The 25,017-nt window shown below is 44.9% G+C and overlaps 1 protein-coding gene and 1 long non-coding RNA gene across 3 annotated transcripts in view; one reads left to right on the top strand and one right to left on the bottom strand.

Annotated features, from left to right (window-relative positions):
- GLRA1 (glycine receptor alpha 1) overlaps window positions 1-25,017 on the top strand; it is a 358,207-nt gene that overhangs the window by 61,861 nt on the left and 271,329 nt on the right. The gene's annotated exons all lie outside the window — the stretch shown is intronic.
- Window positions 1-25,017, bottom strand: part of LOC134933272 (uncharacterized) — a 250,615-nt gene that overhangs the window by 5,030 nt on the left and 220,568 nt on the right. For both annotated transcript variants that reach the window (XR_010179663.1, XR_010179662.1), the window contains one exon: window positions 4,804-4,954. This is a non-coding gene — a long non-coding RNA (uncharacterized LOC134933272). The remainder of the gene's footprint in view (window positions 1-4,803; window positions 4,955-25,017) is intronic.

The raw sequence follows: 25,017 nt of genomic DNA, 5'->3' as shown, positions 1-25,017 counted from the left end.
GGCTTTATATCAGCCAGTTCGACAAATGTTAGAGGATATGAAAAACACTGACGTCATTCAGGAAAGCCATAGCCCCTGGGCTGCCCCGATGGTATTAGTTAAGAAGAAGAACGGTCAATTGCGGTTTTGCGTTGATTACCGGAAATTAAATCAGATCACTCACCGAGACGCGTATCCACTCCCCAGAATAGAGGAATCGTTGGCGGCTTTGAAGTCAGCCAAGTATTTCTCCACGTTGGATTTAACCAGTGGATATTGGCAGATTATGGTGGCGCCTGAAGACCAAGAGAAAACGGCATTTACCACACCTATGGGACTCTATGAATTTAAAAGAATGCCTTTTGGACTATGTAATGCACCTGCCACTTTCCAAAGAATGATGGAACATTGTTTGGGGCATAAGAACTTCGAGATGATATTATTATATTTAGACGACATCATTATATTTTCACAATCCTATTCAGAACACTTACAACATCTGCAGGAAGTATTACAACAACTAGGCCATTATGGCCTGAAGGTGAATCCCGCCAAATGTCATCTTCTCAAACCGCAGGTTCAGTATCTGGGACATGTGGTGAGTTCGGAGGGAGTAGCTCCAGATCCTGAAAAGATTAGAGTAGTCCATGAATGGCCAATACCTCAGACAGTTAAAGATGTCAGAAGATTTCTGGGATTCGTGGGCTATTATAGGCGATTTGTGAAGAATTTCGCCAAAATAGCGGCTCCATTACATGAGCTACTCCGAGATGTACCGCAAGGTCACCAGAGTAAACGTCTAATGATTACCTGGACTACCCCGCAACAGACGGCCTTTGACCATCTGAAAGAACTTTTGACACAATCACCCATCCTAGCGTACCCAGATTACAGTAAACCGTTCATTTTGCAAACGGACGCTAGTCATCAAGGGCTAGGTGCCGTGCTGGCCCAGTTACAAAATGGTCAAGAAAGAGTAATAGCCTATGCTAGTAGAGGCCTTAGAAAAACGGAACGGAACGATGCCAACTATAGTGCTTTCAAACTAGAGTTTCTGGCATTAGTATGGGCTATCACTGAGAAATTCCGGGATTATTTGACGGCTACTCCCTTTATCGCTTACACTGATTGTAATCCATTGGCACATTTAGCGACTGCCAAACTGGGAGCGTTGGAACAACGGTGGTATGCGCGATTAGCGAATTATCAATTCACCATCCAATACAGACCAGGGCAAAATAACAGTAATGCTGATGCATTATCTAGGCTGCCTGATCAGGAAGAATCCGAAGTAGAAGATCAGGCGGAAGTAATGGAATTACCACCTTTTCAAGAAACTCGAAAACTAGTGTTACAACATATCACTACATCCAAGCGAAATAAATCGGGAGATACGGTAGAAGAAAGTGATCTGAGCGAATGGCGTAAATGGCAAGAAGAATACCCACCTTTTTGCCAATTAAAGAAATTAATCCTGACCAAGAAAAGTTTAACGAAATTAGAAAGACAACTAGCATCTTCGGAATTAGTCAAGTTATGCAGACAGAGAGACCGCTTAGAAATACACCAGCAAGTCATCATCCGGAAGAGTATTCATCCAAAGACTCATCTAACGGTCATCCAAGTACTGATTCCTAGTACCAAAACCTCTACCATACTGAATGCCTATCATAATCGATCGGGACATTTCGGAATTCAGAAAACTGAAGCAAACATCAGGCAACGATTTTATTGGATAGGAATTCGCCAAAGTGTAGAAGAATGGTGTCAACATTGTGCTGCATGTACTTTACGGAAGACACCTCTGGCGACAGAAAGGGCTCGGCTCCAACCGATAACCAGCTGCCAACCATTAGAATTAGTTACCATTGATCATATCAAACTGGAAAAGAGTAGATTGGGGTATGAATATGCCATCATGATTGTGGACCATTATACCAAGTTCGCCGTCGCTCTTCCAGTGAAGGATCTGAGAGCGAAAACCACGGCCGAAATCTTTTGGAGGGCCTTTGTGCGACCGTACGGATTCCCAGATAAAATTTTGACGGATCAAGGTCCGGCCTTTACGTCTCACCTCTTCCAGGAACTCTGTATTCTCTACGGATGTAGCAAAATAAAAACCACCCCGTATCATCCCCAAGGGAATGGGCTCTGCGAGAGAACCAATCAAACGTTGATTCAGATGTTACGTGCCCTCCCGGAACAACAACGACAAGAGTGGCCACTGTTGCTGACCGAGTTTATGTTCATTTATAATAACACTATACACAGTTCGACAGGATATACCCCTTACTATTTATTATTTGGCAGACAAGGAAGGCTACCAGTCGATTTGAGTATCAACAGGGAAATTACACCTGAACCATTTCTGGAAACAGATTGGGTGACCGAACATCAACGACGATTGAAGGTGGCCCAAGAATTAGTCACCAAACGTCAAGAAACTGTACATCAACGCCAAGAGCTATATTACAATGTGAGAGCACATGCAGAACCGTTATCAATTGGATGCAAAGTATTACGAAAAAACCATCGAAGGCGAAGTAAATTGGATTATCAGTGGGAAGCTCTTCCCTATCGGATCATAGACAAGCCGAATCCAAAAATCGAAGTATACCGCATCAGGTTAGAGAATGGAACTAGACAAAGTTTAGTACATAGAGATCAGTTAAAACTATGTCCTAACTGGCCAGCGTTAAAAGAACAAACAGTTCCATCAGCGGAAATGACGAAAGAAACCAATACATATCCAGACGAGATGATGAATATTTGTTGGCCCCTCCTGACCACCTTCGGAACACTTCCTTCTGGAGGGAGCAATGAAGAAATGAGTCTAACCGGTATAGAATCGGTGCGGCCTGAGGTCCCTACCTTGAGGCGGTCTGAGAGAAGCACCAGAGGGAAATTACCTGCTCGATACCAGAATTAAAAGTGATACAACAGACTGTGTGGGAAGGGGTAGTAATGAACTATTATTGATTATACTGGTAAGATAGGAATTGCGAGTAGAACAATAGATAAGAACTAAGAGAAGGGATATTAAATGTATGAATTGATGACATGTTAGTTAAAGCACATGTTTGTTAAGTACAGAAAAAATTGGTTGGTTGCCAAGTTAGAATGTAATAAATAGATGTGTAAGGATACCCATCCAATTACCGGGGAGGTATGTGATACCCAGGATCAGAGACAACCTGGCTCCTCCTGATGGAGATATCACTAAGTAATATAGACACTACATATGTATCCTCGCATGAAGATTAAAACCGGACTTTAATGGATGGGAACAGGGAATAGAAAAGACTATATGATCACCCTAAGGTGATAAGGGAGCGGAACCGTCATGGGACGACCGGATTATAAAATACCCCCACCATTATAAACATGATATAACACTGAAATGGTAATGGTGCATCACAGTGTCAGATTGTTTAGGACCCAGCAGGAAGCGGGATGAGTAAGACTGTGGGAGCACGAGCACTCGGCGGGAGACATACGGGTACCCTGGAGAGGGGAGATAAATAAAGAAGATGCTCGAGCGCAGGCAGTTGGTGTGTCGCAGAGGTGAGGGAAGAGAGAGCAGAGAGAGAGAGCATCGCGACCTGTGGCCAGCGGAGAAGCGGGTACGGCGGTCGAGGAAGTGAGCAACAGCCGGACCCATTGTAAGACGGATCCGGAGTGAGGCTGGAAGCGGTAGCCGCAGACGGAATCCCGCTACCGCCGGACGGTCCAGCTGACAGCGTGAAAGGAGAAGACAGAGCGGCGGCCCTGTAGGATTGCAGCGGACGGGGAACGGTCCCGTAACAGAGGTACTCCGCCTATTGAGGTCGTCCAAGTAAGTAAGTGACGCCGATGCAGCCAGGCAAAGACTGAGATTTTAAATAAAAGAGGATACTATCCAGCGGCTAGGCAAGTAACTACGGTAGCGGCAGGGACAGCGCCGATAACAGACTACTCCTTCCCTCACAGCTAACAGCCTACGACCATTATTTAGACTTCCCAGCCTAGTGACTGTAATAGAAGAAACTATTATCTAAAAGTCACTAAGTCAATCCCCATTAACTGTAAGGGCTTGCCAGAGAGAGAAAAGGAGATTAACCACTGCTACGACATAAAACCGGAGGGTGTCGGCAAATTACCAAGGGAGAGTCTGCAGCTTATTCCTGGCCATTAATCGACGTACTCGAATAATCGACTCCGTCAGCTGAGGGACGTAGGTCAATTGCATGCACTAACAGTCTCCGACTATACTAACCTACCAGTAACAAACAGTCGACCGTGCGTCCAGAGTTCCCTAGAGCAGTTGAGCAAAACTAGAGACATGACCACACGGAAGTAATAGGATGCGAATTCCCCTATAGTCGAGTGAGACAGAGCATCATAGTGATTCTGACCTTTTTCTACAAAGGAGATCAGTCATTCTGCATCCGCATCAAACTAACAGCTCCACGTAAAGGGTATAGGGACAGGAGTTAAGAGACTGTTTCCAGGAGAACCCACTTTTTGTGATAAGTATCCCTGTTTCACAAGATATCTACAATATTAATTATTCACGGAGTAACCCATCATCTATGTGCACCAACGAATGAAATTTCAGCTGAACTTTATAAGTATTAACTGTAGGATAGGAACATCGGTAATAAGAAAAAGGAGTGTTTAGTATTTATTGGTATATGATGAATTGTAATACCTAATAGATAAGATCTTACATAGAAATTGTATGATGTCCTAACCTTTTAGTAACAGGACTGGAGATTTATAGCTGTTCGGAACCACCGTGTTTGAAGTTCCAGTATAATAAATGTTTATGTTTTCATGACTTACCGCTTATTGTAGATGGATTAAGGTAAAGTTGTTAATATTATATGCTAGAAGCTCCGGGAATGAAGAGTGTCCTGTATTGGTGAGTAAAGCAATTGTCCAGGTAAAATCCAAACATCACTATTCTGGTCCCGGTGTCCGACTTCAATTGTATCTACAAGGAACAAAGAGTACTTAGTAGAGTCCATTCATGTATTAACGGTGACAATTTACGAGTTCTTAATACATATGTTAAGAAGACCTATTGTAAGCCAGAAGAAAGACTAGAGTGTCACACAAGGAGCGAGGCTGGGTGAGTATGGTCTGTGTTTTGTCTGTTTTTTTTTTTCCTTTGTAGCGGCGCATCTACTGGGGGGCATTACTACTAAGGGGCATCTACTGGGGGAAACTACTGGGGGGCATTACTACTGGGGGGTCATCTACGGGGGGGTCATCTACTGGGGGAAACTACTGGGGGCAAACTACTGGGGGGCATACTACTGGGGGGTCATCTACTGGGGGAAACTACTGGGGTGCATTACTACTGAGGGGCATCTACTGGGGGCAAACTCCTGGGGTGCATATCTACTGGGGGCATTACTACTGGGGGCATCTACTGGGGGCAAACTACTGGGGGACATTATTACTGGGGGCAAACTACAAGTGGGCAAGCTACTGGGGACAAACTACTGGGTCAAGCTACAAGGGGCAAGCTACAAGGTGGCAAACTACAATGGGGCAAGCTACTGGGGGCAAACTACAAAGGGGCAAGCTTCTGGGGGCAAACTACAAAGGGGCTAACTACTGGGGGCAAACTACAGGAAGCCATTACTACTGGGGGCATAACTACAAGGGGGCTAACTACTGGGGCAAACTACAGGAGGGTATTACTACTGGGGGCATAACTACAGGGGCATTACTACTGGGGGAGTAACTATAGGGGGGCATTACTACTGGGGGCATAACTACAGGGGCATTACTACTGGGGGCGTAACTACAGGGGCATTACTACTTGGGGGCAAACTACAGGGGGGCTAAACTACTGGGGGCTAAACTACTGGGGGCATAACTACAGGGGCTAAACTACTGGGGGCATTACTACAGGGGCTAAACTACTGGGGGCTAACCTACATGGGTCAAACTACATGAGGGCTAAACTACTGGGGGCATTACCACTGGGAAGCTAAACTAAAGGGGGGGTAAACTACTGGGGGCATAACTGCAGAGGCATTACCACTGGGGGCATAACTACTAGGGCTAAACTACAGGGGGATAAATGACTGGGGGCATTACTACAGGCAACATTACTACTGGGGGCAATACTACACAGTGGCATTACCATTAAGGGCATTACTATTGGGGGCCCTACTAATGAGGGCATTGTAAAGGGGGCACTTCATAAGGGGCATCACTCCTGGGGATATAAGGGGTACTACTATTGCGGGCATTGTAAGGAGCACCACTACTATGGGGTCTATATAAGGGACACTACCACAGTGGACATTGCATAAGGAACACTACTACTGTGGGCATTGTATAAGGGGCGCTACTGCTGTGGGCATTATGTGTATTATGGGGTGCTACTACTGTGGGCATTATTACTATTGTGTGACCACGCCCCTTTCTTTTTGAGACCACGCCCTCTTTTTGCAGCGCGAGTCTACGGCGGTGCAGTACCTTTATTACGCACGCCGTGGGGGGGGGGGGGGGTGAGTTCCACCACCTCTCTAAGACCACTTTAAGCACTGGATTTATTTATTATACAGTTAAACAGGACTGTTTCAGCATTTATAGAACTGTCACGCTGCCAACACTTGTTGCCCAGGATGAGATCACATTACATAATGATTTGGCAAGTCCATAAAGGGGATTACGTGTGTGTGTGTGTGTGTGTGTGTGTGTGTGTGTGTGTGTGTGTGTGTGTGTGTGTGTGTGTGTGTGTGTGTATATATATATATGTATATATCTAGACACTTCAGGTGTTCAGGTATTCTTTTAGGTGGATGATAAACAGTATGAATGCATAAACTACTTGAGTTTATTTGATGCAAGAAATATCACCTATTGTTGTCTGCCCAGGACCCTTTCTCACGCTATACAAAGGGTCAGGGGTGGATCGACTTAGGAACCCAGCCTGGGAAATTTATGGAAGCAGCCCTAATGGGGGTGCGGTCTAATAAGGGGGGTGGGGTCTGTTGAGAGGGCCACGATCCCTCCTCATAGGGCATGATTGTATGCAATTGCAGCTTTCCTTACGTCTTTTGATGCAGTTGTGTCTGAGACCAGGGGCGGATTGGGAACTAAAAGTGGCCCTGTAAATTTTTGTGGAAGTGGCCCGACATTGGCAGCACAAGAGGTATAACATACCATGTAGTCTTGGCAGCGTTACTGGAACGCAGAGTTGCTGTATTGCAGAGATTGAATAACAGAATGAATGGGGACAATGCAGTGTAATGAGTGTGGTGGGCTGCCTGTTATGTGTTGGGGGGGCACATAACAACACGACAATACAGGCCCCACAGACTTGTCCTACCAGGAATCCTACTGGTGAGCCCTATGGCCAATGTGCCTACCCTTCGCAGGGGGCTGGGAGCACCACCAGATTTGTTAGCAGATGGGCAACACCATGTGCACTGCCGGTGGGCAGATAAAACATTTGCAGAGAGAGTAAGATTTGGGTGAGTTATTGTTTCTGTTCAGGGTAAATACTGGCTGCTCTGTTAAAATGCATGCTGTACATAGGATGCCTCTCCCTTGTGCAGTTTCTTTCCCAGTGGTTTTCAGAGGTGCTTTTTTAAAAGGTGAGTAAGCTGTAGCATTTTGACTGTTATTTTCCTCTAATAGGATCTATCTGTCTATGCAGAACACTAAAGCTACAACTCATTTTGTCAAATGGAAAGAGCTAGATCAGCACTTTATACAGCTAATGGGATGTTCACCTTATCTCATCTCCCTCTAGACAGAAATGCAAACAGATCAAATTCTCCCGATTATTGCCAATTAGATCATATTATTTAATTCCAGATTAAAAAGAGATTTTTAGATAGTAGTGTGTACGCCAGGGGCTTGTACAGCAGGCAGATTCAAGTGGTATTTGCACCAGTTAAATGATGCTGGTACTGTCGTTTATTTTATGAATAATGCATGAGATATAAAGTTTAAAAAGTAAATAAAAATACATAGGGGGTCATTCCGAGTTGTTCGCCTGCAAGTGAATTTTAGCAGATTTGCTCATGCTAAGCCGCCGCCTACTGGGAGTGAATCTTAGCATCTTAAAATTGCGATTACACACCTCGTAGCAGCTTCTGAGTAGCTTCAGACTTACTCGGCATCTGCGATCATTTCACTGCTTGTCGTTCCTGGTTTGACGTCACAAACACACCCAGCGTTCGCCCAGACACTCCCCCGTTTCTCCAGCCACTCCTGCGTTTTTTCCGGAAACGGTAGCGTTTTTTCCCACACGCCCATAAAACGGCCTGTTTCCGCCCAGTAACACCCATTTCCTGTCAATCACATTACGATCGCCAGAACGATGAAAATGCCGTGAGTAAAATTCCTAAGTGCATAGCAAATTTACTTGGCGCAGTCGCAGTGCGGACATTGCGCATGCGCATTAAGCGGAAAATCGCTGCGATGCAAAGATTTTTACCGAGTGAACAACTCGGAATGACCCCCATAGACTGTAACTTGGTAAAAGTTACACATATTTTGGGGTTGTACAAATATAGATAATATGCTTGCACTATTGGTATAATAGCTGCTCCGTTTTGGTATAGAAACTGTATCAAAATAAAAATGAGGAGCACTTGAGTATGCGATAAGGTAAGCACTAGTACCTGTAAATAAAAGAGGGGTTAATAAGTTTAAATGTAAACGGCCCTTTTGTGTATATGTAATTGGAGTCCGAGTTGTAAGGGTTCCATTTATAATAGCCGCATCTGGAAACCACGTAGTGTCTTACACGTCTGAAGCATCTACTAGCTTTCCCTGGTAATCCCTACCTGGTGTGGATAATTCCTCTGTCCCTGACTCGATAACTTTGCTTCGGTGCGCCTGCCTGTGTGGTCTGCAGAGCTGGGCACTTCCTCAGTCTCCAGCTGGTTCCCTTTGCTTCGGTGCGCCCGAGTGTATGCTCCGCAGCGCTGGGTGATTGGCGTCACCTCTGCTTCTTCCCCTCTGGGCTCCGTCTCAGCGTCACAACGCTCACCGCTTATTTTGGTACATATTCTGGGTAGAGATGAGCGGGTTCGGTTCTCAGAGAATCTGACTCAGAAACCAGAACGAGGCAAAATTTCATCATCCCGCTATCGGATTCTCGCGGGGTTTGGATTTCATATAAGGAGCCGCGCGTCACCGCCAATTTCACTCCGGCATTGGAGAGTGCAGAAAGAGGACGTGTCTCCGTCCTCTCAGTGTCCTCAGTGTCCGTGTCTTGTGCTGCATCTGTCCAGTCACAGTGTTTGTGTCCTCTGCTGCCATATGTCCAGTCATAGGCATGTGCAGGGGGGGTGCCTTGTGCGCACAGGCACCCCCTAATGTCCGTCAATCCGATCTCACATGCCTGACAGAGTGATCGCCGAGCAGGCTGATTACTGTCCCCTCTGCGTTGCACCCTGTCAGGACTGCATTACTTACTGGACGCCTGGTTTAATCAAGAGTGCCACTGCCACCGGCTTTCAAACTCCCGGCTCCACCTCAATGTACAAAAACAGCATGATGTGACGTGATGACATCATGCTGCTTGCACGCCACCTGTCACATGCCCACCTCTCTCCTTCTATTCTATGCCAACGCCAGCCACTGATGAGGAGCAGCATGCAGCCAGCGTTCCTCTTAGGAAGACAAAGAGGCCCAAATAGCGGTGCTAGACACACCCCTCCATCAGTGCACCCCCTAATAAAATGTTCTGCGCACGCCAATGTGTCCAGTGCTGCTGTATGAGTCCAGTCCAGTAGTGCTATGTTGTGCTGCATCAGTCCAGTGGTGGTGTGTTGTGCTGCATCAGTCCAGTGGTGGTGTGTTGTGCTGCATCAGTGCAGTCACAGTGGTGGTGTCCTCTGCTGCCATATGTTCAGTGCTGCTGTATAATTCCAGTCCATTGCAGTGGTGCTGTGTTGTCCTGCATCAGTCCAGTCGTGGTGCCCCGGGGCTGCCGTATATGACCAGTGGTACTGCCGTATATGTCCAGTGATCCTGCCGTATATGTCCATTGATACTGCCGTATATGTCCAGCGGTACTGCCATATATGTCCAGCAGTACTGCTGTATAAATCCAGTAATCCTGCCGTATAATTCCAGTGATCCTGACGTATAATTCCAGTGATCCTGCCGTATAAATCCAGTGATCCTGTCGTATATGTCCATTGATACTGCTGTATATGTCCAGCGGTACTGCCGTATATGTCCAGCGGTACTGCCGTATAAATCCAGAGATCCTGCCATATAATTCCAGTGATCTGCCATATATATCCATTGATACTGCCGTATATGTCTAGCGGTACTGCCGTATATGTCTAGCGGTACTGCCGTATATGTCCAGCGGTACTGCCGTATAAATCCAGTGATCCTGCCATATAATTCCAGTGATCCTGCCGTATTAGTCCAGTTATCCTGTCATAGAAGTTCAGTGATCCTGCCGTATAATTCCAGGGATCCTACCGTATAAATCCAGTGATCCTGCCGTATAATTACAGTGGTACTGCCGTATATGTCCAGTCCAGTAATACTGCCGTATATGTCCAGTGATACTGCCGTATATGTCCAGCGGTACTGCCGTATATTTCCAGCGGTACTGCCGTATAAGTCCAGTGATCCTGCCGTGTAATTCCAGTGATCCTGCCGTATAATTACAGTGATCCTGCCATATAAGTCCAGTGATCCTGACGAATAATTACAGTGATCCTGCCGTATAAAGCCAGTGATCCTGCCGTATAGTTACAGTGGTACTGGCGTATAAGTCCAGTGATCCTGCCGTATAATTCCATATAGGTCCATATAATTCCGTATAAATCCAGTCCAGTGGTGCTGCCATATAAGTTCAGTGGTGCTGTCCTGTGCTGTATATTATTTACTCCAAATAAAGGGGTTAATAATATTTAATCCAAATAATTTTTACAGGGTTTGCCCTGTGTGGTGCAGGGGTACGCTCACCTGTGCTGCATATTATTATAATTGCTCCTAATAAAAGGGTTATTATTATCCAAATTAATTTTACAGGCTTTGCTGTGTGTGTTTGGTTTAGGGGTACGCTCTTCTTTTCCACCAATATTGTGCGTGTATTACATCTGGGCAAATTCCAGCACGCCCCATGTTGTTTGTGCCATCCTGTCTGCAACTGCAGTGCCACTTCTAGATGGGCCAGGTGTTTGTGTCGCCCAGTTGTGTCACTTAGCTTAGTCATACAGCCACCTTGGTGCAACGTTTTGGCCTAAAAACAATATTGTGAGGTATGAGGTGTTCAGAATAAACTGGAAATGAGTGGAAATGAATGTTATTGAGGTTAATAATACCGTAGGATCAAAATTACACCAAATTCTGTGATTTTTAGCTGTTTTTGTGATTTTTTTCAAAAATCATCCAGATCCAAAACCAAAACACGAACGGGTGGTTTTGGCAAAACCAAAACACGAGCGGGGAATTAGAACTAAAACCAAAACACAAACCGCGAAAAAGTGCCAGCCGCACATCTCTAATTCTGGGGTACTCGCAATACAGTATATGGGAGAATTTGTGATAAATTGGTGCACAGTAGCATATCTCCCAACTTTCCAGATTTTACTGGGACTATCTGATTTGAGGAGACTATCTCACCATCCCATTTTTCAGTTCGGTGTTCAGTGCATGCTGACCCACTGTCTCTCTGCCCCTTCCCTTTAGAATGTAACCTCTCACGAGCTTGGCCCTCTTCCCTTATGTGCATTAGCTTCCCTTACTTCGAGGGGAAGTACTAAGCAGTGATAAAAGTGGGTAAGTGAGCCAGTGGAGAAGTTGCCCATGGCAACCAATCAGCATTGACTTAACATTTATATTTTGCATACTATAAAAGTATACAGAGCATCTTCCCACCATGACCCTGAAAATTATATCGGTTAATGCCAATGGCCTTAACTCTCCCACCAAACGAGCCATGGCCATCCAATTCTTTAACAGACAAAAGTCTGATGTGGTACTAATCCAGGAGACCCATTTTAAACCCCCACATCCCTCTATGTCCTGCAAACAATTTCCACATGTCTATTATTCAAACATGCCTACCAAACGAAGGGGAACCGCTATTATGATCCGTCGAGGCCTCCCTATAACTGTTCATGACACTGTCTCGGGCCCCCAGGGCCGTTACGTTATCCTTTCATGTTCCTATAACCAAGCCCCCCTGATCTTGGCCTCCATATATGCCCCTAATGCGCAGCAGGGTTCTCTATTTACAGCCTTTTTTTACAGCCTATCCCGCCTTCCTACGGGCATGACTATAATTGGTGGAGACTGTAATGTCACACTGGATCCACTTCATGACAGATCTCGCCCCGCCTCTACTGCTTCTACTCCCGCCAAACTGGCCAAGCGTTTACAGACACATTTATCACTGTATAACCTATATGACGGCTGGAGGACCTTGTACCCCTCAGCGAAGGGTCTCACTCACTACTCCCCGCCTCACGACCTCTATACCCGCATAGACTATGTGTTCGTTGACCGGGACACTACTCGTAAACTCCTCAGTGCCCAGACGCTCCCTATCTCTTGGTCGGACCACTCTGCTGTTCTGCTCGAGATCTCATCCTCCTCACCCCCCCCACCAGATTCTGGCGGCTAAACGAATCTCTTCTGCTTAAAAAATGCACCGTTGCTGATATTGCCACCGCCTTAGCTAACTATTATGCCGAAAATGCGACTCCAGATATCCCTCCCTCCCTAATATGGGAAGCACATAAGGCCACCATCCGAGGCTACCTTATAAGCCTTTCGGCTGCCCAGAAGAAAACTGAAGCCCAACGGATCCGAGCTCTAGAAACAGAACTTGCCACCTTGACCCTTCTGCATCAACGCCGCCCCAAAAAGAAAACGTATTCCAAACTCCTAGCAGTTAAAGGACAGCTCTCCCAAATCCTCACCAAAAAGGCAGTCAAGGCACTCTTATGGGCGCGCCAGAGGTTCTATGAGAAATCAGATAAGGCTGACACTCTGCTAGCCCAAAAACTGAGAGCGAAACGCACTCAAAATCGCATCGTATCCCTACGCTGTGCGGACGGGTCTGCCACGTTTGATCCATCGCGAATGGCCGCCCAATTTCGGGATTATTATACGTCCTTGTACAATCTCCCCTCCACCCTAGATACCGATCCTGATCACGTCTCTGAACTCCGAGACTATCTTTCCACTTGCACACTCCCTAAGCTTTCCGACTCGGACATATTGACACTCAATGCCCCTATTTCCACGGAGGAAATTTCAGTGGCCATCCAGCAGTTACGTCGTACCGCAGCCCCTGGCCCTGATGGCTTTACCGCTTTATATTATAAAAAATTTACAACCTTTTTACTCCCCATGCTTCAATCTCTGTTTAACGCAATCTTAGACGGGGACTCATTCGACGCAGCCACCACTAGGGCCAACCTTATCCTCATTCCGAAACCTGACAGGGACCCGATGGAGATGAAGAACTATCGACCCATTTCGCTCTTGAATGTGGACCTAAAGCTTTTCGCCAAAATCTTGGCTAATAGACTTGCTCCATACTTACCCGTCCTTATTCATCCCGACCAGGTCGGTTTCATTCCTTCCAGACAGGCCGCAGATAATACTAGGCGTCTCATTGACCTCATCCAGTTGGCACAAGACAAGTCTCTCCCGACGCTAGTCGTGGCCCTCGACGCAGAAAAGGCCTTTGATAGGGTGGCTTGGCCATTCCTACAACAGACGCTCCTAAATATGGGCCTACATGGCGCCTTTTATAAAGGCGTTACCTCGCTATATCAGAATCCCTCAGCCTCTATCTTAATTAATGGCCTCTCCTCCGACCCTCTTCCCATACGTAACGGCACCCGACAGGGTTGTCCCCTCTCCCCCCTACTCTTCGCCCTCATTATGGAACCGCTGGCAGCTAGAATTAGGCTGAACCGTAACATATCTGGTATCACGTCGGGAGTTCACAATCACAAAATTGCTCTCTATGCTGATGACGTCATTCTCACCCTGACTGACCCACCAGCCTCCCTCCCACATCTGATGGAGGAGATAGCTACGTACAGCAGGTTTTCAAATTACAACATTAACTCAGACAAAACCGAAATATTGGCCCTACATGTCGCGGACCCAGATCTTCGACTCCTACAGGCCTCCTTCCCATGTGCTTAGCGAGCTGATAAACTCAAATACCTGGGCATCTATCTCACTAAGTCCTACTCTGGTCTCTATGCTGCCAACTTTCCCATACTCTTAACCTCTATTAAACACGATATGACAAAGTGGAATAAATACATCCTGTCTTGGTTTGGACGGATGACAGCCGTTAAGATGACACTACTGCCCCGTCTGTTATGTCTGTGGCAAACTCTCCCCATCCACGTCCCCACCTCAATCCTTAAAAATCTCCATGCAGACCTTACCAGATTTATCTGGGCAGGGCGAAAGCCCAGAGTAAAGATGCGAATCCTCCAAAAGCATCGTCTAGAAGGGGGTCTAGGAGTTCCTGACCTCCTTAAATACTATAGAGCTGCTCACTTAACACACATGTGTCCTATGGCACGATAACCCTGGACACAGAATCTGGACACAGCTAGAGGCTACCACACTCCACAGATATTCCCCCTACAGCTTGCTCTGGTGTCGACCGAATAACCGCCCCCCCGCTTCCTCGCTGTTACCCACAGTGAAATTTACCCTTGCCATATATGACCTTTGCTCACGTCTTTACCGGCTACGCTCCTTTCACCCTCTACTCACCCCTCTGTGGAACAACCCGGCATTTCCGCCAGGGGAGAACCACTTAGCTTTTGATTCCTGGACCAGCCATAACTCACTCTTCCTTCTAGACGTCGCTCCGCTACATACATTCCCTACGTTTGACGACTTACAATCCCGTTTCTCGCTCCCACGCTCAACCTTTTATCAATTCTTGCAGATACGCCACTTTTTTGCCTCTACCTCCGGAACACCGCCCGTGGGAGGTAAAACGAGCTTTGAATCCCTCTGCTGCACCTGCCGATCAACTAAAGGCTTACTCTCAACTATATACCAAATCCTATTAGCCCACAACTCACCCCTGAAGGAACCCCACGAAATAGCATGGGAACGGGAGGTAGGTGAAACCCTGACGACAGATGAGTGGTCTGAAATTAGGCAGGAAATATCCACGAGCTCCATTTCGGTTCGAATTAAAGAAAATGCCTACAAATTATATTACCGTTGGTACCTAGTACCATCGCGTCTCCATTCAATTTACCCCTCCTGCTCGGATAGCTGTTGGCGTCAATGCGGCCAGCGCGGAACCCTGCTGCATATTTGGTGGAACTGCCCGCAAATTAAGGGATATTGGACTAGGGTCCATAGACTTATTTTTAAGGTCCTTGGATTGACGATCCCGATGTCACCTCTCTATTCCCTGCTCTCTCGCCCAATACCTCACACCCCTCGCCACCAACAAAAGCTAATTAAGCATATCCTAAATACGGGCAAATGCCAAATTGCGGCTAACTGGAAATCTCTGTCACCCCCCACAACCCCTGCTACCATTAATGCTATATGGCAAACTTATAGATTGGAACGTATTACAGCGGTTCTCCGGGACACCCCAGACAATTTTACCAATACGTGGTCACCCTGGACGTCACACTTCGGTGCTGAACCCCCACTAACTACCATTTAAGATAATGGGAACCATCACGATACCCTATCCAACTAAGGATAATCTGACGCACTGCCCAGGCGACTGGGACCGCCCGACCATCCCTCCCTTACCTCCCTTCCCAACCCTCCCTCCCTTCTTTTCTCTTCCCCCTCCTTGCCTCTTTTCTCTTCTACTTCTAATGCTAAGTTTACTCTTTGTTCTTCTTTTATAAGCTACAATGCTCCATTAAGAGTTATTCCTTCGCCCATAGCTACGGTACACACCAAATGTATTACACCACCTATTGACAGCTCTCTATACATAGGCATGCATGCCTGTTTATTTCTTCACTCACTCGATGTTGTACATAGGTAGATATTCTGCCACTGCTATTTGACAGTTAACTGCGATATGTACCAATGTGTGATACCTATAATGTATACCTTACGAATTTCTTGTTAAAAGTATAAAATTCAATAAAAACTTTTTCTCAAAAAAAGAGAAAAAAAAAAGTATACAGAGCAGCTGATTGGTTGCCATGAGCAACTTCTCCACTGGCTCACTTCTCCACTTTTATCACTGCTTAGTACATAACCTCCTAAGACTATCATTTACTCAATACTCCCTTCAATAGCACCTAACATTTGGTTTCTGACATCCTGCTGCTTACTTGAGTGCTATGACCACCGATGCAGCAATGTTTATAAAGCACTAGCTGAAGTACCCGGCGCTGTCTGGGTTTAACTTTTCCAGTTATTAAGGCCCAAAAGTATTAAGCCTTAAAAAGTGATAAAGTGGAAACGGATAAAGAGTGATTAATAGTGATGTGCACCGGAAATTTTTCGGGTTTTGTGTTATGGTTTTGGATTCGGGTCCACGGCCGTGTTTTGGATTCGGACGCGTTTTGGCAAAACCTCCCTGAAATTTTTTTGTCGGATTCGGGAGTGTTTTGGATTCGGGTGTTTTTTTACAAAAAACCCTCAAAAACAGCTTAAATCATAGAATTTGGGGGTCATTTTGATCCCATAGTAATATTAACCTCAATAACCATAATTTCCACTCATTTTCAGTCTATTCTGAACACCTCACACCTCACAATATTATTTTTAGTCCTAAAATTTGCACCGAGGTCGCTGGATGGCTAAGCTAAGCGACACAAGTGGCCGACACAAACACCTGGCCCATCTAGGAGTGGCACTTAAAAAAAATAGTCCCCAAACAGCACATGATGCAAAGAAAAAAAAGAGGTGCACCAAGGTCGCTGGATGGCTAAGCTAAGCGACACAAGTGGCCGACACAAACACCTGGCCCATCTAGGAGTGGCACTGCAGTGTCAGGCAGGATGGCACTTAAAAAAAATTGTCCCCAAACAGCACATGATGCAAAGAAAAAAAGAGGCGCACCAAGGTCGCTGTGTGACTAAGCTAAGCGACACAAGTGGCCGACACAAACACCTGGCCCATCTAGGAGTGGCACTGCAGTGTCAGACAGGATGGCACTTCAAAAAAATTGTCCCCAAACAGCACATGATGCAAAGAAAAAAAGAGGCGCACCAAGGTCGCTGTGTGACTATGCTAAGCGACACAAGTGGCCGACACAAACACCTGGCCCATCTAGGAGTGGCACTGCAGTGTCAGACAGGATGGCACTTCAAAAAAAATAGTCCCCAAACAGCACATGATGCAAAGAAAAAAAGAGGCGCAATGAGGTAGCTGTGTGGCTAAGCTAAGCGACACAAGTGGCCGACACAAACACCTGGCCCATCTAGGAGTGGCACTGCAGTTTTCTAGCGAGAGGATGAGTGCTACCATCCTCATGTGAATCTGAACCACTAGCCATGAACATAGGCCAGGGCCTCAGCCGTTCCTTGCCACTCCGTGTCGTAAATGGCATATTGGCAAGTTTACGCTTCTCATCAGATGCTTTCAATTTTGATTTTTGGGTCATTTTACTGAACTTTTGTTTTTTGGATTTTACATGCTCTCTACTATGACATTGGGCATCGGCCTTGGCAGACGACGTTGATGGCATTGCATCATCTCGGCCATGACTAGTGGCAGCAGCTTCAGCACGAGGTGGAAGTGGATCTTGATCTTTCCCTATTTTAACCTCCACATTTTTGTTCTCCATTTTTTAATGTGTGGAATTATATGCCAGTATCAATAGCAATGGCCTACTACTATATATACTGCGCACAACTGAAATGCACCACAGGTATGGATGGATAGTATACTTGACGACACAGAGGTAGGTAGAGCAGTGGCCTTCCGTACCGTACTGCTATATATACTGGTGGTCACTGTCAGCAAAACTCTGCACTGTACTCCTCCTATATAATATACTGGTGGTCCCCAGTGCCCACAATAAAGCAGTGTGAGCACAGATATATGCAGCACACTGAGCACAGATATGGAGTGTTTTTCAGGCAAACAATGTATACTGGTGGTCACTGGTCAGCAAAATTCTGCACTGTACTCCTCCTATATAATATACTGGTGGTCCCCAGTGCCCACAATAAAGCAGTGTGAGCACAGATATATGCAGCACACTGAGCACAGATATGGAGTGTTTTTCAGGCAGACAACGTATACTGGTGGTCACTGGTCAGCAAAACTCTGCACTGTACTCCTCCTATATAATATACTGGTGGTCCCCAGTGCCCACAATAAAGCAGTGTGAGCACAGATACATGCAGCACACTGAGCACAGATATGGAGTGTTTTTCAGGCAGACAACGTATACTGGTGGTCACTGGTCAGCAAAACTCTGCACTATACTCCTCCTATATAATATACTGGTGGTCCCCAGTGCCCACAATAAAGCAGTGTGAGCACAGATATATGCAGCACACTGAGCACAGATATGGAGTGTTTTTCAGGCAAACAATGTATACTGGTGGTCACTGGTCAGCAAAATTCTGCACTGTACTCCTCCTATATAATATACTGGTGGTCCCCAGTGCCCACAATAAAGCAGTGTGAGCACAGATATATGCAGCACACTGAGCACAGATATGGAGTGTTTTTCAGGCAGACAACGTATACTGGTGGTCACTGTCAGCAAAACTCTGCACTGTACTCCTCCTATATAATACAGCTGCTCCCCAGTCCCCACAATAAAGCAGTGTGAGCACAGATATATGCAGCACACTGAGCACAGATATGGAGTGTTTTTCAGGCAGACAACGTATACTGGTGGTCACTGTTAGCAAAACTCTGCACTGTACTCCTCCTATATAATACAGCTGCTCCCCAGTCCCCACAATTAAGGAATAAGCACAAATATTTTTGCATCAAGATTAATAAATGGAGAGGACGCCAGCCACGTCCTCTCCCTAACATTTCCAATGCACGAGTGAAAATGGCGGCGACGCGCGGCTGCTTATATAGAATCCGAATCTCGCGAGAATCCGACAATGGGATGATGCCGTTCGGGCGCGCTCGGGTTAACCGAGCCATACGGGAGAATCCGAGTATGCCTCGGACCCGTGTAAAATGGGTGAAGTTCGGGGGGGGTTCGGTTTCCGAGGAACCGAACCCGCTCATTACTAGTGATTAATGACCAGCCAATCAGCTTCCAAACTGTCAAGTCATAGGATGTCATAGAGTACACTCATAGAGTGCGCTTTGGGGCCCGCTACCGCTGCCTGGTTGCCGCTGGGAAAACGTGTTTTGCCCGTGTAGTCTAGGCTTGTTCACTTCCAGTTGTATATAGCACCATTTATCTAAATGGTCTGCTACCACACATTTTTTCTCCTGCTTCTCTTTCTCATTTCTGGGACTCTCATTGGTGATCCAGTGAACCCTTTTACCTATGGCAGTTACCCAACTAGTAGGCTCACATTCTCTGCCTAACACCAACAGCAGATCCCACCTTTATATCTCTGACTAAAGATAACCAGAGTCTTTGGTTTTTCATGAACTCTCATCAATGATTCAGGAGAAAAATTACTGAGATTCCAGTGACCTACTATCATACCATACTGCATATGCCCAATCTCGTCCGATCTTGGAAGCTATACAGTAAAGGGCCGATCCAGAGCCAGATGGGAGACCACCTGGGAATACCTGGTGCAGTAGGTCGGGGCTTTTGGGACACTCCAGTCTACCATTGACAGCAGATTCATCTTTATCTTCTCTGCCTTCGCAGCCGATTCTTGGCAGAAAGCATATAACCATCTTGCTTCCCTCCAGGGATTGAGATATTAGGTATGTTGTGTTCATGTAAGGTATTTCCTTGATTTGATTTATGTGCTGGTTACCGCAAATCTGTGCACTGCATATTCAGAATCACTATCTCTCTGCATAAGATATTCCCTTGATTTGTGTGGTTATTGCGAAATTCATGTACTGGACTTCTATCTGTCGCCACAGCATATAGATTAATTAAGTATGGGTCCAAAGAGATATTCCAGTGACACAGGTGCATCTTATTAAGTCCAACATAGGACATTTTTATGGTATTAATTTTCCTGCTACCCCTATTGGCACACGCCTATACTGATATTCATCAGTTCACTATAGAATTATATATTACTTATTAGACTATATTTTAAACTAACCTAATAAAAGTTACGTTTTATGTCTGAAAATAATACAAATCTATATATAAAATAATAATCTGACTTGAAGAGCGCACAAACAAAAAGTCTTCTCTCCTCTCTTTATGTGTACTCTATGACATTTATTGACTTTATAGTGCACTGCCAGCAGTGTAAATAGGGACAATTAGTCAATTATCCCATGAACGCTGGTCTCTTATCTACTCATTGGTGATCCCTATATATTTAACTGTTGCGGAGTCACACCTACTCTTCTGCTAAAGTCACAGGCTGTGTTTGAAAAATTATAGCTAGGAGCTGGTTGGCTGGTACTTTATCACTCTTTATCCGTCTCCACTTTATCACTTTTTAAGGCTTAATACATTTGGGCCTAAGTTATCAATGAGTTGGATGTAACTGTAAACATATTAAAAATAAGTAGCAGCTGAGCAGCTCTTCCAACACACCCATGAGGTAACTGCCCAGTGTCGTTTTTTGGTACACAAAAATTTTTTGTCTTCCCACCTCCATTTCTGTCAGTTATTTTAGTTAATTGATTTATGGTTATTTCAGTCATTTATTTCAGGTCATTGAATTATGGTTATTTCTGTTAGCTATTACAGTTCATTAAAGTTTTCAACCAAATCCATCCAGTGGAAGGCCCAGAACAGACTCCTTGGGTCAAAGTTCTGGCCAGCGTACACCAACAACTGGGACCCCAACCGGCTAGTATGTCTTCTTAGATCCATTATGAACCACTCTATGAATTTTTCTTCCAAATCTATCCAATGGAAGGTCCAAGGCTCCCTAGGTCAAAGTTGTGACAGAGCATTCTGACATGAGGTTTGACCAACCCCAACCTCTTAGTATGCCTATTGGGATCCAATGTTACCACTCTGTGAAGTATTCTTCCAAATCCATCCTGTGGAAGGCCCAAAACACGCTCCCTGTCAAAGTTCTTCCTAACACATTCTGCCGTGAGGTCCAACCGGCCAGGATCCAGCTGAACCACCTCTTGTTGGTTTCATCCCAATCACGGTTTTCTTGTGTGCTCATTTATGTATTTTGTTAGGTGCTATGGAACCCTTGTGGTGACATATAAATAAATAATACAAATACAACAGCATGGTTATGCTAATAGTTCAGATATTGGAATGTATACGGTAGAGCAGGGGTTGCCAGACTTTATGACCCAGTGAGCTACTCTAAAGGGCAGAAATATCTTGTGATCCACTGAGAAGGGAAAAATGGAATGTGGCACCTCCAAAAAAGGGACGTGGGTACTGTCCCAGCAAAATCGTTATAATTGGTTCTATTATTTGATGTTTTCAGTATTATTAAGGCTATTAGTGTGTACATTATTATTAGAGATGAGTGGGTTCGGTTCGTCGAGATCCGAACCCCCCCTTTCCCCCCCCCATACTTCACGTGGTTTACACGGGTCCGAGGCAGCCTGGGTTCTTCCCGCCTAACACGCAAAACCCGAACGGGGGAAAATGTCATCATCCCACTGTCGGATTCTCGCGAGATTCGGATTCCATATAAAGAGCCGCGCGTCGCCGCCATTTTCACTCATGCATTGTTGATTGAGCGGAGAGGACGTGGCTATGTTCTCTGCCTGAAAAGCTCAATATCTGTGCTCAGTGTGCTGCATTGTGGGGACCAGTATATAGTAGTACAGTGCTGCATTGTGATGACCACCAGTATATAGTAGTACAGTACAGTAGGCCATAGCGTTATCTTGCAGCTCCGGGTCAGTCTCAGTTCTATTCTCCGGATCAGTGCTCAATATCTGTGCTGCATTGTGGGGACCAGTATATAGTAGTACAGTGCTGCATTGTGGTGACCACCAGTATATAGTAGTACAGTACAGTAGGCCATAGCGTTATCTTGCAGCTCCGGGTCAGTCTCAGTTCTATTCTCCGGATCAGTGCTCAATATCTGTGCTGCATTGTGGGGACCAGTATATAGTAGTACAGTGCTGCATTGTGGTGACCACCAGTATATAGTAGTACAGTACAGTAGGCCATAGCGTTATCTTGCAGCTCCGGGTCAGTCTCAGTTCTATTCTCCGGATCAGTGCTCAATATCTGTGCTGCATTGTGGGGACCAGTATATAGTAGTACAGTGCTGCATTGTGGTGACCACCAGTATATAGTAGTACAGTACAGTTGTCCATTGCTGTACCTTGCAGCTCCGAGTCAGACTCAGTTCTATTCTCTGGATCAGTGCTCAATATCTGTGCTGCATTGTGGGGACCAGTATATAGTAGTACAGTGCTGCATTGTGGTGACCACCAGTAAATAGTAGTACAGTACAGTTGTCCATTGCTGTATCTTGCAGCTCCATGTCAGACTCAGTTCTATTCTCCAGATCAGTGCTCAATATCTGTGCTGCATTGTGGGGACCAGTATACTACAGTACAATAGTCCAGTGCTGTTCTCGCTGCTCAGTGTCAGTTCTCCGTAGTATCATCAGTGATCAGTATCATCAGTTCTCAGTATAATCAGAGCGCTGTTAGACATGCGCCCGTTTTCCGCCATTAGTGCATTGGGATTTAGAAAATTGATGAAGTTATTGTGTCCCCGGTACAAAATCCCATCTAGATTCCACTTCACTAGGCAGGCGATAGCGAGATTTTAACAATTAATATCAGTGATTTATAATTGTTAATTACAGTGATCTTGCCAAATAATTCCAGTGATTTTGTTATTTTCTTCCAGTGATTTGGACCAATAATACCATTGATTAGAACGAATAATTCCTGTGATTTTGTCATTTTCTTCCAGTGATTTGGACCAATAATACCACAGATTAGAACAAATAATTCCTGTTATATTGAGGTGTTTGTGTCGCTTAGCTTAGCCATCCAGCGACCACAGTGCACCTCTTTTTCTCTTTTCTTTGCATCATGTGGTGTTTGGGGACTATTTTTTTAAGTGCCATCCTGTCTGACACTTCCGTATATGTCCAGTGGTACTGCCATTTGATATAATTTCCAACATTACTGCCATTTAATTCCAGTGATTTTGTCATTTTCTTCCAGTGATTTGGACCAATAATACCATTGATTAGAACTAATAATTCCTGTGATTTTGTCATTTTCTTCCAGTGATTTGGACCAATAATACCATTGATTAGAACGAATAATTCCTGTGATATTGAGGTGTTTGTGTCGCTTAGCTTAGCCATCCAGCGACCACAGTGCACCTCTTTTTCTCTTTTCTTTGCATCATGTGCTGTTTGGGGCCAATTTTCTTAAGTGCCATCCTGTCTGACACTGCAGTGCCACTCCTAGATGGGCCAGCTGTTTGTGCCGGCCACTTGGGTCGCTTAGCTTAGTCATCCAGTGACCTCGGTGCAAATTTTAGGACTAAAAATAATATTGTGAGGTGTGAGGTGTTCAGAATAGACTGGAAATGAGTGGAAATTATGGTTATTGGGGTTAATAATACTATAGGATCAAAATGACCCCCAAATTCTATGATTTAAGCTGTTTTTGAGGGTTTTTTGAAAAAAAACACCCGAATCCAAAACACACCCGAATCCGACAAAAATTTTTAAGGGAGGTTTTGCCAAAACGCGTCCGAATCCAAAACACAGCCGCAGAACCGAATCCAAAACCAAAACACAAAACCGGAAAAATTTCCGGTGCACATCACTAATTATTATTGGTGACATGATTTGATGCCAAATGTGGAATAAAGCAGTTTAGAACATTTTGCTCATCTCTGTTCATGACAGTGGTTTTTCTTTATGTCTTGGATTAAAACTATTAGATTTATTATTGGGTTGTTATTATTTATATTCATCTTGAAAGAAGATTTGCCCCAATAACTAACAACATTTTTATGGATAGTTGTGGCAATAATAGATGTCAATACTGGCCAATTTATACATTTTTATAATGCCAGAACAGCTGCTCTGATAAGCAAATGCTGATACTTACTACCATCAGGAACAAAAGATTACACAGTGGTCTGCCCACTAGTGAATTTTCCCAAGTAACTGAATCTAGATTTCTTCTTCTGGTTAAAAACAGAAAGTAGTTACAGACATTTTTATTTTTCAAAAATTACTTTTAATGTTAATTTGTTCAGTTGCAACAGTTGCCTTTTGTAAGGAATTTAGTATTCAGCAATGTCATTTTAAATTAAATACTAAAAAAAAAGCAGTTATTATTAGCCATTTATTATTCTGTACTTTTCACTTTCTGTAAGTTTCTATGTCACCCATAAAAGGACTGTAACCCAACCAATTCCTAACCGCGTGTGTGTGTTTCCCCCTGTTTGCACCATTGCACCATACTGTACTGTACTGTGTGTGTGTGTGTGTGTGTGTGTGTGTGTGTGTGTGTGTGTGTGTGTGTGTGTGTGTGTGTGTGTGTGTGTGTGTGTGTGTGTGTGTCTGATATTGTTTTTTTTCAGTTAAGTAATTTGTATTGGTAATTTAAGAAAAAGTAACATAAACAATAAAAGAATAAATAACAGATAAGACATATGGGCAAGTTATATACATAATTTAAAAAAAAGAATCCATTTGTTTCAGAGCCCCATACGCAGTAGGTTTTGCTTAACTGTCATTTCAGACACACGTCTGGTAGCCAAGCAATGGCACTTGTTCGGTCATTCCTGGAGATAATTATATATCAGGTGCTAGAAAGGGGGAGGGGTCACAGACAAACAGCAGACAGAGAGGGGTTGCTTTTCCCCCCAGTGGTATCCCCCCAGCACACATTAAAAATTACCTGTAACCATACCTGAACCTATCTGGTAATAGAAATTCAGAGAATTGGTCACACATGTTGGAGTAGTATTTGGAAGGCATGCTGTTCCTTGTAGTGCTAATGGGAGATCCTGGGGATAGCTCCCGG

The sequence above is a fragment of the Pseudophryne corroboree genome, chromosome 6, assembly GCF_028390025.1.
Source record: "Pseudophryne corroboree isolate aPseCor3 chromosome 6, aPseCor3.hap2, whole genome shotgun sequence".
Classification (NCBI taxonomy): Eukaryota; Metazoa; Chordata; class Amphibia; order Anura; family Myobatrachidae; genus Pseudophryne; species Pseudophryne corroboree.
Note: the sequence above shows the minus strand (reverse complement) of the source record. Positions and strands in the feature narration are given on the sequence as shown.